The 14,032-nt window shown below is 38.9% G+C and overlaps 1 protein-coding gene across 4 annotated transcripts in view; it reads right to left on the bottom strand.

Moving 5' to 3' along the window:
- Positions 1 to 4,948, bottom strand: part of csnk1g1 (casein kinase 1, gamma 1) — a 59,296-nt gene extending 54,348 nt beyond the window's left edge. For all 4 annotated transcript variants that reach the window (XM_079554729.1, XM_079554727.1, XM_079554728.1 and 1 more), the window contains exon 1: positions 4,770 to 4,948. The gene's annotated coding sequence lies outside the window, so the exon portion shown is untranslated. The remainder of the gene's footprint in view (positions 1 to 4,769) is intronic.
- Positions 4,949 to 14,032: the final 9,084 nt, after the last annotated feature.

Consider the following 14,032-nt stretch of genomic DNA (forward strand, 5'->3'; position numbering starts at 1 on the left):
CGAGCCTTCGCCATCGCCTTCGCCATCGCCGCCCATACCCTCTGGAACTCACTCCCCGTCCACATCAGAAACTCAGACTCAGTGACCACCTACAAAAAACTGCTCAAAACTCACTTGCTTCAGCTCGAATACAACCTACAACAGCACTGCCATCTTATCTTATCTCATTTGAGCTCCTTGAAAAGCGCTATACACGACTTATGTATTACTATTATTATTATTAGTCAGACCTTGGATTTACAAGGAAGATGAGAGGCCAGGAGGAGGAGAGAGGACACGGATCTGTTTGTTTCTGGAGGCGCAGCAGGTAAACACTGAGCATTGCATAAAAATTAAGTTAAAACCTAATGAAAGGAAATGAAAATAAGCCACTATTTTGTACATTAACTCAGAAAATACGCTGTAAAACCTGCTTACACGTGAGCCTGTATTACTACATGATGGATTTGGACGTGAACATATTGTACTTGTTGTTAATTAGGGCTGTATTCAGACCTGCACTGTTTGGTCCATTATAAACGGATCAGGGTTCGTTTTGAACGCTGGTCCGGATTTTTTATGCAGGTCTGAAAACAACAAACGAATCCTGTTGCGGATCAAAGAACCGAGACCCACTTTTTCAGGTGGTCTCGGTCCGGCTTCCAAACGGACTCTGGTCCAGTTCGCTCCAGGTGTGAATATAAACCACTGTTGATCCGAAACAACTGCGGGAAACATGCGCCTTTTTGGGCTTAACAAGCCACCGTAGCAAGGCCCTTCGCTGCTGCTAACGCTAATACTGGATGGATGCTACAAACAATGAGCCGTGGACAGACCTGGAGCCTCCTGGATATTTGGGCAGATGCACAAACACAACTGCGAGAAAAGACACACAAAAATGCGTTCGTGTTTAGCGAGAAAATGAAGGAGAGGCTTCGAGCGTCTCCTGAACAAGTGGAAAAAACTTCGCCAAAACTTAAATGAAAGTACAGACGCTTTAAAGAAAAGTGGATCAAGACCAACAGTTTGTCCCGTGGACATAAAAGAAACAAACAGCTCAGCAGACGACCCTTCATCCGCACAAAACTCCTCTTCCTCCAGCTGCTCCGGTGAAGCTGAGGTTATAGGTCAGTGGTTTAGCCTCTCATGTTTCTTTTATCATCATAGTAAGCGTCAAATTTTCATCTTTATTTATTTGTTGTGGTCCTTGCCGTCCAATGGGAGCCTCGATCGTCTCACACGTGTTTACAAAATATAGTTCTGTTGCAAAAAGTACAGTCTGAACACGAACTGCACCAAACGAAAAAAAAAAAGTCAGCTTCTGATCCGGAGCAAAGGACTTTTCTGGTCTGAATACGACCTGGGTGTTTAAGGTTCGGGCCAGGAGTCGGAAAAACACCTAAGTTTAGAAATAGAGAAATAAGAAAGAAAGTAATAGGTTTCGGTTCTGGTTTAGATTTGGTTAGCAATATATAATGACACAACAGTTTAAAAATCGAATTTGTCAAATAACTAATCATCTCTTGTATCTCTCAAAGCATCACCCACTGCACGAAATTAACAAAAAACATCGTGTTGATTTGTTCAAGGCAAAAAAGTGATGTGAAATCTTGGTTGCTGGACGTGTTTTTTATGCTTTTTCAAAAGGAGACGGAATAACAGTAAAGAGAGTTTGGAGCCGTCAGAAACTGTGTAACCAATATAGGATAAAAACATGCTAGAAGAAAAAATCTCTTAACCACCACCTGAACCGAGCACATTTTCTCCAGTACCCAAATCTAAAAGCTTCTTAAACAAAGCGTCAAAACAGTGAAGAGGCAAATGCCAAAAAACGGACAAAAAAGGCAACAAAAACACATTTAAAGTGATCAAAATAGCCACAAGATAAAAGGACACAAAAAACGCAAAAAAGAGAAACAAGGAAGTGATGAAAAAGTGACAAAAATTAAACAAAAACGTGAGAAAAGTGGTAAAAAAAAAAAGTGACAAAAACCCCACAAAGCAGTGATGAAAATTTGACAAAAAAGTGACGCATAACCGACAAAAATGTGGTTAAAAAACACACAATAAAAAGCCAAAAAAGAGATGTGCCGGAAGAACAACAATAACACGACTTCAAAGTGACAAAAACATGGTGAAAACACTACAAAAAAGCAAGGAGAAAAAGCAATGAAGGAACAGACAAAATCACAACAACAACAAAAAAAACACTTCAAATATGTGACAAAAACGCTATTAGATTTGGGTAAAACTGGAGAAAATGCATTCAGTCACGGTGGGGGGTAAATAATATATATTAATATCATCCTTTATGTGCCAAACACTGAGATTCAAAACAGCAGGGAAGAAAGGCATTGTTTAGAAAAGCTAATTCTTCACCATATTCACATCACTCTGGACTCTCAAGGCATGACAACAACTCAGATCAACTCCCCTAATTTACTGATAAGCCTCTCTTTATTAAAACGATTATGGCTGTTTGTAATGTAAGATAAAAAGCGTTTATTTGGCCTCTGTTTTGCTGTAAACCACGCCAGTGCACCTAAGTTGTGTTGATCGATAAGTGAGCAGAAACCCCGTTAGCTCCGTCTGTTAGCATCGCAGTTTCCCCAAACAAGCACCGCGCTAACGTTAGCCAAACAGTGATGAGCCTCGGAGATTTCCTGTGTTTTTAACGTAGTCTGCCCGGGGATCGTTTAACAAGAGCGCATTCGTGTGTTTTAAAGCTGATAAGCGATGTAAACAGGGAAGATGAACCGATCCGGCAGAGTGTGTGGACGCTGGAGCTAGCACTGGGACAACTGACAGCGGAACCGAGCGTAACGGCAGAGCCAGGCATTTCGCACGGAGGCGGGGTCGCGTGAGCTTCGAAATTTATTTTATTTTTTATTTTTTTTACAATTTATTTGGGAAGGGTTTCTAAGTAAATGTGCTATTTATTCATTTATCTTTTACTACAAAGCCATTTTACAAAATTTAGAAAATAATAATAATTATACAATAAAAAAGCGTTTCCTTAGTAACGCGTTAACGTCTTAACCCCAACCTGAACCGAGCACAAAATGAGACGAAAAAGTGATGAAAAAGTGACAAAAATGTGATAAAAAATGTGACGAATTGACAAAAGAGCAACAAACAGTGACAAAAATGTGAAAATTCAGAAAAAAAGTGACGAAAAACCCACAAAAAAGTGGTGAAAATGTGACAAAAACACAACAAAAACACAACAAAAAAGCCAAAAAAGAGAAACAAGGAAGTGATGAAAAAGTGACAAAAATGTAACATAAATGTGAAAAAAATGTGGTTAAAAAAGTGACAAAAAGTGTCAAAACTGACAAAAAACCCACAAAAAGTGATGAAAATTTGACCAAAAAAGTGACGCAAAAATGTGTGACAAAAAAAAAAAAAAAAAGAGAAACAAGGAATTGATGAAAAAGTGACAAAAATGTAACAAAAAAGTGAAAAAAATGTGGCAAAACTGACAAAAAAAACTGACAAAAACCCCACAAAACAGTGATGAAAATTTGACAAAAAAGTAGCCCATAACCGACAAAAGAGCAACAAAAAGTGAGAAAATGTGTGACAAAAACACAACAAAAAAGCCAAAAAAGAGAAACAAGGAAGTGATGAAAAAGTGAGAAAAATGTAACAAAAACATGAAAAAATGTGGTAAAAAAAAGTGACAAAAAAATGATGAAAATTTGACAAAAAAGTGACGCAAAAATGTGTAACAAAAACACAACAAAAAAGCCAAAAAAGAGAAACAAGGAAGTGATGAAAAAGTGACCAAGATGGAACAAAAACGTGAAAAAATATGGTAAAAAAGTGACAAAAATGTGGCAAAACTGACAAAATAAGTGACGAGAAACCCACAAAAAAGTGATGAAAATGTGACAAAAAAGTGACGAAAACCCCACAAAAAAGCAACAAAAAGTGATGACAATGTGGCAAAAAGCAAAAGCAAAAGCGAGCAATGGGAAAAAGATGTCAATAAAGCGATGACAACGCGAGGAAAAATACGAGCTTTGCAGGTCTTAGCTTTCAAATGAGGCATAACATGACCGAGTGAAAGCTGAAGTGGAGGAAATGCACTCTGTTTACGGGAGGGTTAAAAGGTGAAAGGTCACGATATTAGTTTATGTTTGTGCTTTTTGAAAGTGTGGGGGGAAAAAATCCAAACATAAGAGAAGCAGACTTAAGGCTTTCCATCTTATGCAGTCAAATAAATAAATAAATGCTGTCATAGGGTTTCATTTGCACTCACATTAGAGTGAGATAGCACTATTTACTATAACTAGACACCATTGTTGACATTTTTCTTTTTGCTCAATAACATAATAAAATATTGTTTATGAATGTATTGATGAATAAATTGCCACAAAAACATATTATTTGGTCTTATATTATTATTCTAACTTGAAAAAACAGAAATGATTTTAGTTATCACTGCCATATTCAAATCTACCAGTTAGCTAACGTTATGCTAATGTCAAACCCCGATTATAAACCAGTCTAAATAGGTGAGACAGCGGCCTAAATAGCTGTGAAGTGTAGCTAAAAGAGTGACAAGTGTCCACAAAACAAAACCAGGACAGATGATATAAAAAAAAACAAAAAAAACAATCACAAATGTACGATCACGCTATCCACGCCTACTCGGACGAAACGCCTGTGATTTAACAAGTCCCCCCCCCCAAAGCGCAACAAGGGAATTAGCCCCGTTAGCTACGAAAATATTAGCCTCCATCCCCGCACCGAGGGGCTGCAGTCTGATCAACACACGGGCTCACCTTCGCCGTGCACGGATCTGCGGGACTCTCACGGTCCGGTCACGGGGGTGGCGCGCATCGGGATCCGGCGCTGCGGTCGCGGGAGTCGCCGTCGCTGAGACTTGTTGTTGCGTTAGTGATGTTGCACGGTTATTTTGGCTGTAGCCTGTCGGTCCATTCTTCGCTGCCTCTTCGCTGTCTCTCCGCCGCTGCTGCTCCGGGGAAAGCTCCGAAACACACCGGATGTACAAAGACGGCGCCGCCCGCTGCGCCCTCCACACTTCCAGGTCACCGGCTCTGGAGAAGGTAAACAAACGCGGTGGAGGCGCAGGGTTTGGGGAGGATGAGCGGGTTTCGTTTTATTATTGCAGGGAGGTTTCATAGATTTATTCACCTCTTAACTCCCATCTGAACGGATCCCGTTTTCTCCTGTTTGGCTTTACCTTAATCAAAAAGCTTCTTGGGGAAAAAAAGGAGAAGAAAACAAGGATGCAACCAAAAAGTGACAAAAATTCAACAAAAATGTGACAAAAATTTGATAAGAACTCAAACTAAAAGTGACAAAAATTCAACAAAAAAGTGACAAAAATTGAACAAAAATGTGACAAAAAATCAACAAAAAGTGACAAAAATTAGACAAAAATGCGACAAAAATTCAACAAAAAAGTGACAAAAAAATCAACAAAAAATGACAAAAATTTGATAAAAACTCAAACTAAAAGTGACAAAATTCAACAAAAAAGTGACAAAAATTGAACAAAAATGTGACAAAAAAATCAACAAAAAGTGACAAAAATTCGACAAAAATGCGACAAAAATTCAACAAAAAAGTGACAAAAATTCAACAAAAAAGTGACAAAAATTCAACAAAAAAGTGACAAAAATTCAACAAAAATGCGACAAAAATTCAACAAAAATGCGACAAAAATTCAACAAAAAAGTTACAAAAATTGAACAAAAATGACAAAAATTCAACAAAAAAGTGACAATAATGTGACAAAAATTCAACAAAAATGCGACAAAAATTCAACAAAAAAGTGACAAAAATTCAACAAAAATGTTAACCTGGCTAACGCCAGGCTGCTGTGTGCGCTTGAATTATTTCGAACTGCACAACAGCCTGGGGACCATGGCCGAAATTTTCGGGTGGATTTGGGAACCAATCACAGAACGAGGAGGGACGGCAAGACGATGACGCGCTATTCGATATACGGAAGCTTGTAGTTTATTTACGGATAAAAAAAAAAAGTTTATTTACGGATCCAACATGACAGCAGCAGACACGATGGTATTTTTCGATCAAGCTTTAGACCTTGTTCTAAATAATTTAGCTCAAAGGTTTACAGCGGGTACGTCATACGTCATCTCATACGATGATACGATTGGCCATGGCTACGTGCAGACGCATGAGACTTTTTTTTTTTTTTTCGTATCGCCCAATAAACGAGTATGGACGATCGTAAACCACACCTCTCCTACGAGAAAATGAATTGGTGTCCCCAGACTAAATATCACTTGTGATTTTAGTCTGGTGTTAGCCAGGCTACAAAAATGTGACAAAAAATCAACAAAAAGTGACAAAAATTCAACAAAAATGCGACAAAAATTCAACAAAAAGTGACAAAAATTGAACAAAAATGTGACAAAAAAATCAACAAAAAAGTGACAAAAATTGAACAAAAAAGTGACAAAAATGTGACAAAAATGTGACAAAAGTCAACCAACAAGTGACTTAAAAAAAAAGAAAATTTGACAAAAACTCAACAATAAAAGTACAAAAAAAAACACACAAAAAAATAAAATAAAAAGGTGACACAACACAGCAACAACGCAAGGAAAAAGATCAGTTTTGTGGGTCTTAGCTTTCAAATGAGGTGTTACACAGGCCTATAGCCAAAGAGGACAGAAGGCATTCGGTTTAGGCGGGTGGTGAGAGGTTAAAGAGACCGCCTCAAACTGGATACAAAAAAGTAAAGCTTCCAATTTATCCAGCTGAGCGTGACAGTGTAACATCTCATTTGAAAGCTAAGACCTACAAAAGTAATCTAAGTATCGTCTTTGTTATGATTGTCACAGTTTCTTCCTTTTTGTTTGTGTTTTCATCACGTTTTTGTTGCTTATTTTTGAGACTCCGCAGTCTGGTCTCTCATGGCAGGACCAGATGCTGTGAGATGGGCTCAGTCTTCTCTATGTCAGGACTTTAAAAATCTGCCTTTTCTATACAATTTACACGGGGAAGGAAATCATCTAAATTGGGAACAGGCCTGTGAAGCTTAGATTACAGCAACCTCTGGGGCGGTTAGCACTCGGGCTTCACAGCAAGTTGGTCCCGGGTTCGATTCCCGGTCAGACGGGGCATTTCTGTGTGGAGTCTGCATCATGTTCTCCGGTGTCTGCGTAGGTTTCTTTAGGCTACTGTGGTTTCCCCTTAGAACAAAGTTGAATGAACCGCCACCTGGTGTTAATTCTACCTCATATAAATCCCAATAATTGAATGGAAGCTGCAATTTCAATACTTTGGTGCAAAAAAGCATATTGGTATTGGGAGCAATATCACAGTAATATTCACCAGCAGGTTTAAGAGTGTTACAGAATTAACAATGGTGTTGGAGAGGATGGATGAAGAACAGGCAGCAGAGTTAATTAAAGGGGGGGTATTATGCAAAATCGACTTTTTCAAGCTTTCCATCATGTTATTCTGTCATTCCCTCATTAAAAACATGGCTGAAGTGTTGCCTTGGCACATTCACGTATTTCTGAGTAATCTGTAAAAACTCTGATGGCGGCCATTTTAGGGATAGGTTTGCCTGAGTCCTCCTAGGAACGCCCCAACCTCCTGGAGACGCCTCCGAGCTTTCGTCACCAGCCGAGTAACCAACCACTGCTCCTCAGCAGAACCCCCTCCCCACTGATGCCACAGACAGCGTGTGGAGGGGGCGTGTCTAAAGGGTCAGAGGTTCTTAAAGAGACAGAGGCCTATTTCAAGACATTCACTACAGCCATTTTGAGAGAGCAATTTTATACAAGGCAGTTATTCTAATTTACTGCATTTACAGACCAGCAGAAGGTTTGTCATCATTGTAGTGTGATATAGACTGGTGCTATGTGACTGAAAAAAGCAGAATACCCCCTCTTTAATCATCGGTGCGGGACCCGGAGACATGAACTCGAGACATTATGCTCGTCCTACCATTCAAGTCTGTCTCTGCTTCCACAGAAAAGGGATAAATCCCCTCTCAGAGCGTCAGAGTCTGAGCACCACAGTCAAGGCTATGACCGATAGTGCGACTGTACAGCTTGTCCCAGTATGATTAATATCGATTTAATGTTTTCCTCTAACAGTGAGGAATGGAGCTGATGTGGATGAAGTCAGTTGGAAGTGGCCCGGGTTGAGACTCCACAGTCATGTCTTCATGGCAGGACTATAAGCTTCTATCTATACAATTTACACAGGGCACAAACGAAAAGGTGGGAGCGGGAACAGGCCTGAGCTTTCGAGCAAAGTGGGGCAAGTGGTCGCCTCCAGGGAATCTTGAACACAGGGTTAAGCACTCTTGCAGACCTAGAAAGTCGCAGGTTCGAGTCCCGGCTGGACAAGGCCATTCTGTGTTGAGTTTTCATGTGCACCCTGTGTTTGCGTAGGTTTCCTCTGGGTGCTCTGGTTCCCCCTACCACTAAAACATGTACAATAGGTTCCCCCCTGAGGCCAGATCCTAATCTCAGTGAGACTTTCATGGTTAAAGATGAATTATGCAACTTGTTATGCGGCAAAAAAGTTACTATTGGTGCGTGTTTGACCTTTCAGTGACCCAAAGGCTGTATCGATGGTTACCACGGCACCTCTGCTTTCAGGATCAATTATACTTAAAGTGCTTATGACACATTAGACACCATTTTTTGGTAAAACATAGTGAACATGATTATAGATTTTGCTAAAGATTGTACTCAGCTTTCTTTCTTTAATTTTTGTGATGTTTATAGTTTCACTTCCTTATTGGACACCGACAGGAAGTGACAAAGAAGAAGGTAAACAATTTTAAACTGTTGCCGGGCAACCATGTTAAGTCAATGGGAAATGAGTGAAACTGCTATGGAATGTTACCTGCTTCTATTGCTGGGTTGCAGGTTCTAGAATGTGATGATGTCACAGGATAACTTTTCCCCTGTATTGCTGGGTTTCAAGTGACATCACAGCGTTCTAAAGTCCAATACTATTATATAGAGGAAAAATGATTTTGTTTTTGAGGACATTTTTGGTCTTGTACAGAAAGATCATGGACCCAGTGACTGATATTTATGATCATTTTTAAAATTCATATATTTTCTTTTTAGCTACGGCTTGTGAAAGTGTAATGCTGTGAATAGGAAAAACTGGCTCCTCCCCCCCGCTGGGTCCGGTGACATCATCACATTCTAGAACTTGCAACCCACCAATAATAGTATCGTCCTTTAGAATGCTGTGATGTCACCTGCAGGGGGCGTGGCTTCGCTGAGGGGGAAAATAGAATCTTTAGAGAAAGACAATTTTTCCCTCTTTTTAACCATTTTCTGGTGGAATATCAACGTATTTATCACATAAATAAGGTCAAGTGTAAATCGGGCCCATATGGATATTTTCTCACAGCAGATTGTTCAGTAGAAGTGAAAAAACGGCAGTTGTAGCAAGCGCTAGCTAACCGTTAGCATTAGCCCATTGTTAACATGACGCATTCTGTTAGCATTCTCTGTTATTCATGTATTTATGGGCTATTGAACCTCTTTGCTCCTCTCCATGTCTTTGTATCTTTATTTAGTAGAAAATTATATTCATAATTCAGCATTTGTTAAAGAAGTTTTTGAATAATTAGAGAAAGTTTAAAAAAATATATATTATTTTTTTTCTTCAAAATTGTTTTCCCCCTTAACGACTCAAATGACCATATATGGGCGATTCCAGAGATGCCGTCTGTATCTATGGGAAATGAGTCAAACTGCTATGGAACGTTACCTTCTTCTATTGCTGGGTTGCAGGTGACATCACAGCGTTCTAAAGGCCAATGCTATTGTATGGAGGAAAAATTATTTTGTTTTTGAGGAAATTTTTGGTCTTGTACAGAGAGATCATGGACCCAGTGACTGATATTAATGACCATTTTTCTAATTCATACATTTTCTTTTGAGCTACGACTTGTGAAAGTGTAATGCTGTTAATAGGAAAAACTGGCTCCTGCCCCCCGCTGGGCCCGATGACATCATCACATTCTAGAACCTGCAACCCAGCAATAGATACAGACGGCATCTCTGGAATCGCCCATATATGGTCATGTTTGAAAACAGTTAAGGGGGAAAACAATTTGGAGATAAATCTAAACTTTCTCTAATTATTCAAAAATTACTTTAACAAATGCTGAATTATGAATATATTTTTCTACTAAATAAAGATATAAAGACATGGGGAGGAGCAAAGTGGTTCAACAGCCCATAAATACATGAATAACGGAGAATGCTAACTTGATGCTACATTTTAGCATTGGACTAATGCTAATGGTTAGCTAGCGCTTGCTACAACTGCCGTTTTTTCACTTTTACTGAACAATCTGCTTTGAGAAAATATCCACATGCACCCGATTCACACTTGACTTTATTTATGTGATAAATAAGTTCATATTCCACCAGAAAATGGCTAAAAAGAGTGGAAAATTGTGTTTCTCTAAAGATTCTATTTTCCTTCTATGACGAGATGTATCTATGTCACTTCCTGTCAGTAGCTTTCAAAAATTACTTCTGCCCAACATTTCCCATTAAAATTGCTGTTTCACAGAAATAAAATGATAATTATGCAACTGACGTTATCGATGTAAACAAGTCGTATTTTCAAAAGCATTCAAACCTGTCATATGCACTTCAAGGTTGTTGTAAAAACCTACCAGAAACCCTAGAAAAATGCACTAAAATCAACTTATTTCTTCATAAAAAGTTCCATAATACAAATGTAGGGAAGTGCTCTATAATGTAGGGAATTATAAATATTCACCGAGTCCCGAAGTTTATCCAATTGCATTTATTTTGTACATCTACCTGTAAAGCATTTCCAGGGAAAAAGTGTGTGCTAATGCAAAGTAGTGGTTACAAAAATAAATCACATTTTTACACAAATATGACATGACGGAATCACTGCGTTTACAAATGCTGAATCAGAAAAATAATGTCAGTATTACGTGAACGTTTTACAATAGTGTGTTAACTTTGTGGTACATGACGAAGTCCGTAGTAACAATGGTCCATGTAACAGTAAACATTCGGCGGCAAATCCAAAGGAGGAGCTTCGGCCTTCGACAATTCAAAAAAGAAATAAAGTCTCATCAACAAAACATGAGAAAATAACATCACATTTTCTGTCAAGTACATTATCATAGAAAATACATATTGTAACTTTGAGTTGCAACTTCAACACTTTAGCTCAGGGCTTCGGGATTCATTGAAAACTTGCAATTATCATCTATTAAGCACAAAATATCCAGGGGTCCCGCTCCAAATCCAGTTCCATCTTTTCCATAGATCTTTATTTTTCATATTAAACGAAAGAAAACGCCAAATACTTGAAAGCACGTCGTAAATACTGCAACTTGTCTACATGTGTTTCCAATGACATCACGCATAGTTCCGGCGGCCATTTTGAATACCGAAGTAGAATTATGCAGTACTACAATATGTAACAATATCTCTACTCAAGATGACAGAATAGAAAACCTCTCTGTGATTTTTACAGTTTGCATGTCAACAGAGTCTGAGTCAGTGTTTTAGCTGCTCAAGATGTTAGCATGCTACCGGTTAGCGACTGTCAATGGCTTCAACACATGTGTGGCTCACATCTATGAACACTCTGACCTTTGCCCCATGTCGTAGCCAAGGTTTTGAGTGTGGTTCAGGGCTTTCTGTTGGAGAGGCCGGAGCTGAGCTCTTGAAGGTAAATGCTAACCGATAGCATGCTAACAACTTCTTCACATAAACGTGCGTCTCTGGGGCCGTGTTTCACTGTTTTCTTCTTGAGCAATGATTACGAGTTCATAAAAATGCCCCTGTCGATCAGTTGTCTTTCTTTTATATCCTGAGTAGAGACATTTCTACATGTTTTAATACTGCAAAATTCTACTTTGGTATTCAAAATGGCCACCATAACAACAAAAGTCACATGACTGAAAGGCATGTGTACTTGTGGGTTACTGCATAGCTGGTTAGTCCTTTAACCTCTTAACCCCGCATTAACCATTTTCTCCAGTTCAGCTTTACCCAGATCTAAAAGGTTACATCCTGTATAGGTCAATGTAACAGATGATTTTCATACTTGTTTGCCATTTTGACACCCTTTTTCAAGACGCTTTTAGATTTGGGTAATGCCATTTGTTTTAAATTTGTATCATTTGTATCATCATTATTTGAAAAGGGGGTGAAGAGGTTAAGATGAAGCACTTTTCAGACAAAGCTTTAGTGTCATTGTTCTGTGGCATTAAAAGGTCTTTAATACCATCATTTATCGCAATATTTTCCTTCGGATTTGATCGTGACGGTAAAGGCTATAAAGGAAAATGAATGGGATTTTTGATTTTTCGGCTTTATTGCTCCTCGGACGTGTTTAGAATATGCGCTGTGAACTTCATTTTAATCACTATACAAAGAAATTGCAGTTTAAATCCTCAGCCCTGACTCTAAACATGTTTCTACTTCATGTCTTTATGTAAAAACTTGTATTTGAAAGGTGTAACGTTTAGTACAATAATAATAATAATGTGCAAACACTCTCGTAGAAATCAGCTCAGTCTGTACAATGTATTTTAGTGCATCAATAGTCATGCATTGTTTGGACAAAGTTAAAGTCTGGAATGCGTTAAAGTCTATTTCTAGTGTAAACTATGACGTGTTAATCTGGGGGGGGCGGTACCTCAGTGTTTCAACTCTTTCATACACGATTTAAAGCAAAGCGACATAAATACATATTACATTTTAAGGTAGTGGCAAGAAAAAACATCTCTGGTCCTTTTTTTCTGCGTTTGGACAATCTTCAAGTGTCGTCTCTTAAAGCCACACTGCGGAACATTCCGGGTGAGGAGGAGGTGAAGGAAGTCACAGCTGCCAATGTTCTTTTTCTACTTCTGTTTCATTCCACTTTATGTTTTTGTTTGAAAGAAAGAATGTAGATTGTAGAAATGTGCACTCGTGTCGAACTGGTGACACTTCAAGGCTTTCTGGCTGAAAGTCAGTAAGGATTGGCTATAGACACAGACGGCATCGCGTCATAGAAGGGGGCGGGGCTTCACCGAGGGGGAAAATAGAATCTTTAGAGAAACACAATTTTCACTCTTTTTAGCCATTTTCTGGTGGAATATGAACTTATTGATCACATACAAATAAAGTCAAGTGTAAATCGGGCCCATATGGATATTTTCTCACAACAGATTGTTCTGTAGAAGTGAAAAAACGGCAGTCGTAGCTAGCGCTAACTTGCCGTTAGCATTAGCGCGATGCTAACATGTAGCATCAAGTTAGCATTCTGTATTATCTATGTATTTATGGGCTGTTGAACCACTTTGCTCCTCCCCATGTCTTTGAATCTTTATTTAGTAGAAAAATATATTCATAATTCAGTGTTTGTTAAAAGTAGTTTTTGAATAATTAGAGAAAGTTTAGATTCTCAAAATTGTTTTCCCCTTTAACTGTTTTCAAACATGACCATATATGGGCGATTCCAGAGATGCCGTCTGTATCTATTCACCTTATTCCGCCCCGCCCACTTTTGCGTTGTCTCGGCACTTCCGGTCGAGCACAAAGCCCGTTCAATTAAACGGAGAACGAGGGAAAATATTCTCCGCTCAAATCTGATGTTTAACAGATTGATTTGTGTAAAATGTCCGATGTTCATTTGCACCGACATGTCGACTCTGCAGCGTTTCTCTGCTCGGCCGAAAAACGGCTTTGTTGTCGTGTAGTGACTGATTTTATGTGGACTTCTCCAGTCCCATGTTAACACATAGGAGAAAAGGGGCGGGCACAATTCATGGCGAAGCCCACGCGAAGTTCCGGAATAATGGTGCGTTCCAGGCAACTGGAAACTGGTATTTTTCCCACTTGAAAGTCACCAGTTACGACTTCAGTGTGTTTGAAGTCGTATGTAAACAGAACGGCTAATGCTACAACAGCTAGCTCAGACGATGCTAACGTTAAATGAACGTTTCTTCATGTGACATAACATTGTGATGAAAGCTGTGACCAAAAGTAACGTTCACTTCACTGATGTAGTGGTTTTGTTA

The sequence above is a fragment of the Gobius niger genome (assembly GCF_951799975.1).
Source record: "Gobius niger genome assembly, chromosome: 4".
In the NCBI taxonomy this organism is placed as follows: domain Eukaryota; kingdom Metazoa; phylum Chordata; class Actinopteri; order Gobiiformes; family Gobiidae; genus Gobius; species Gobius niger.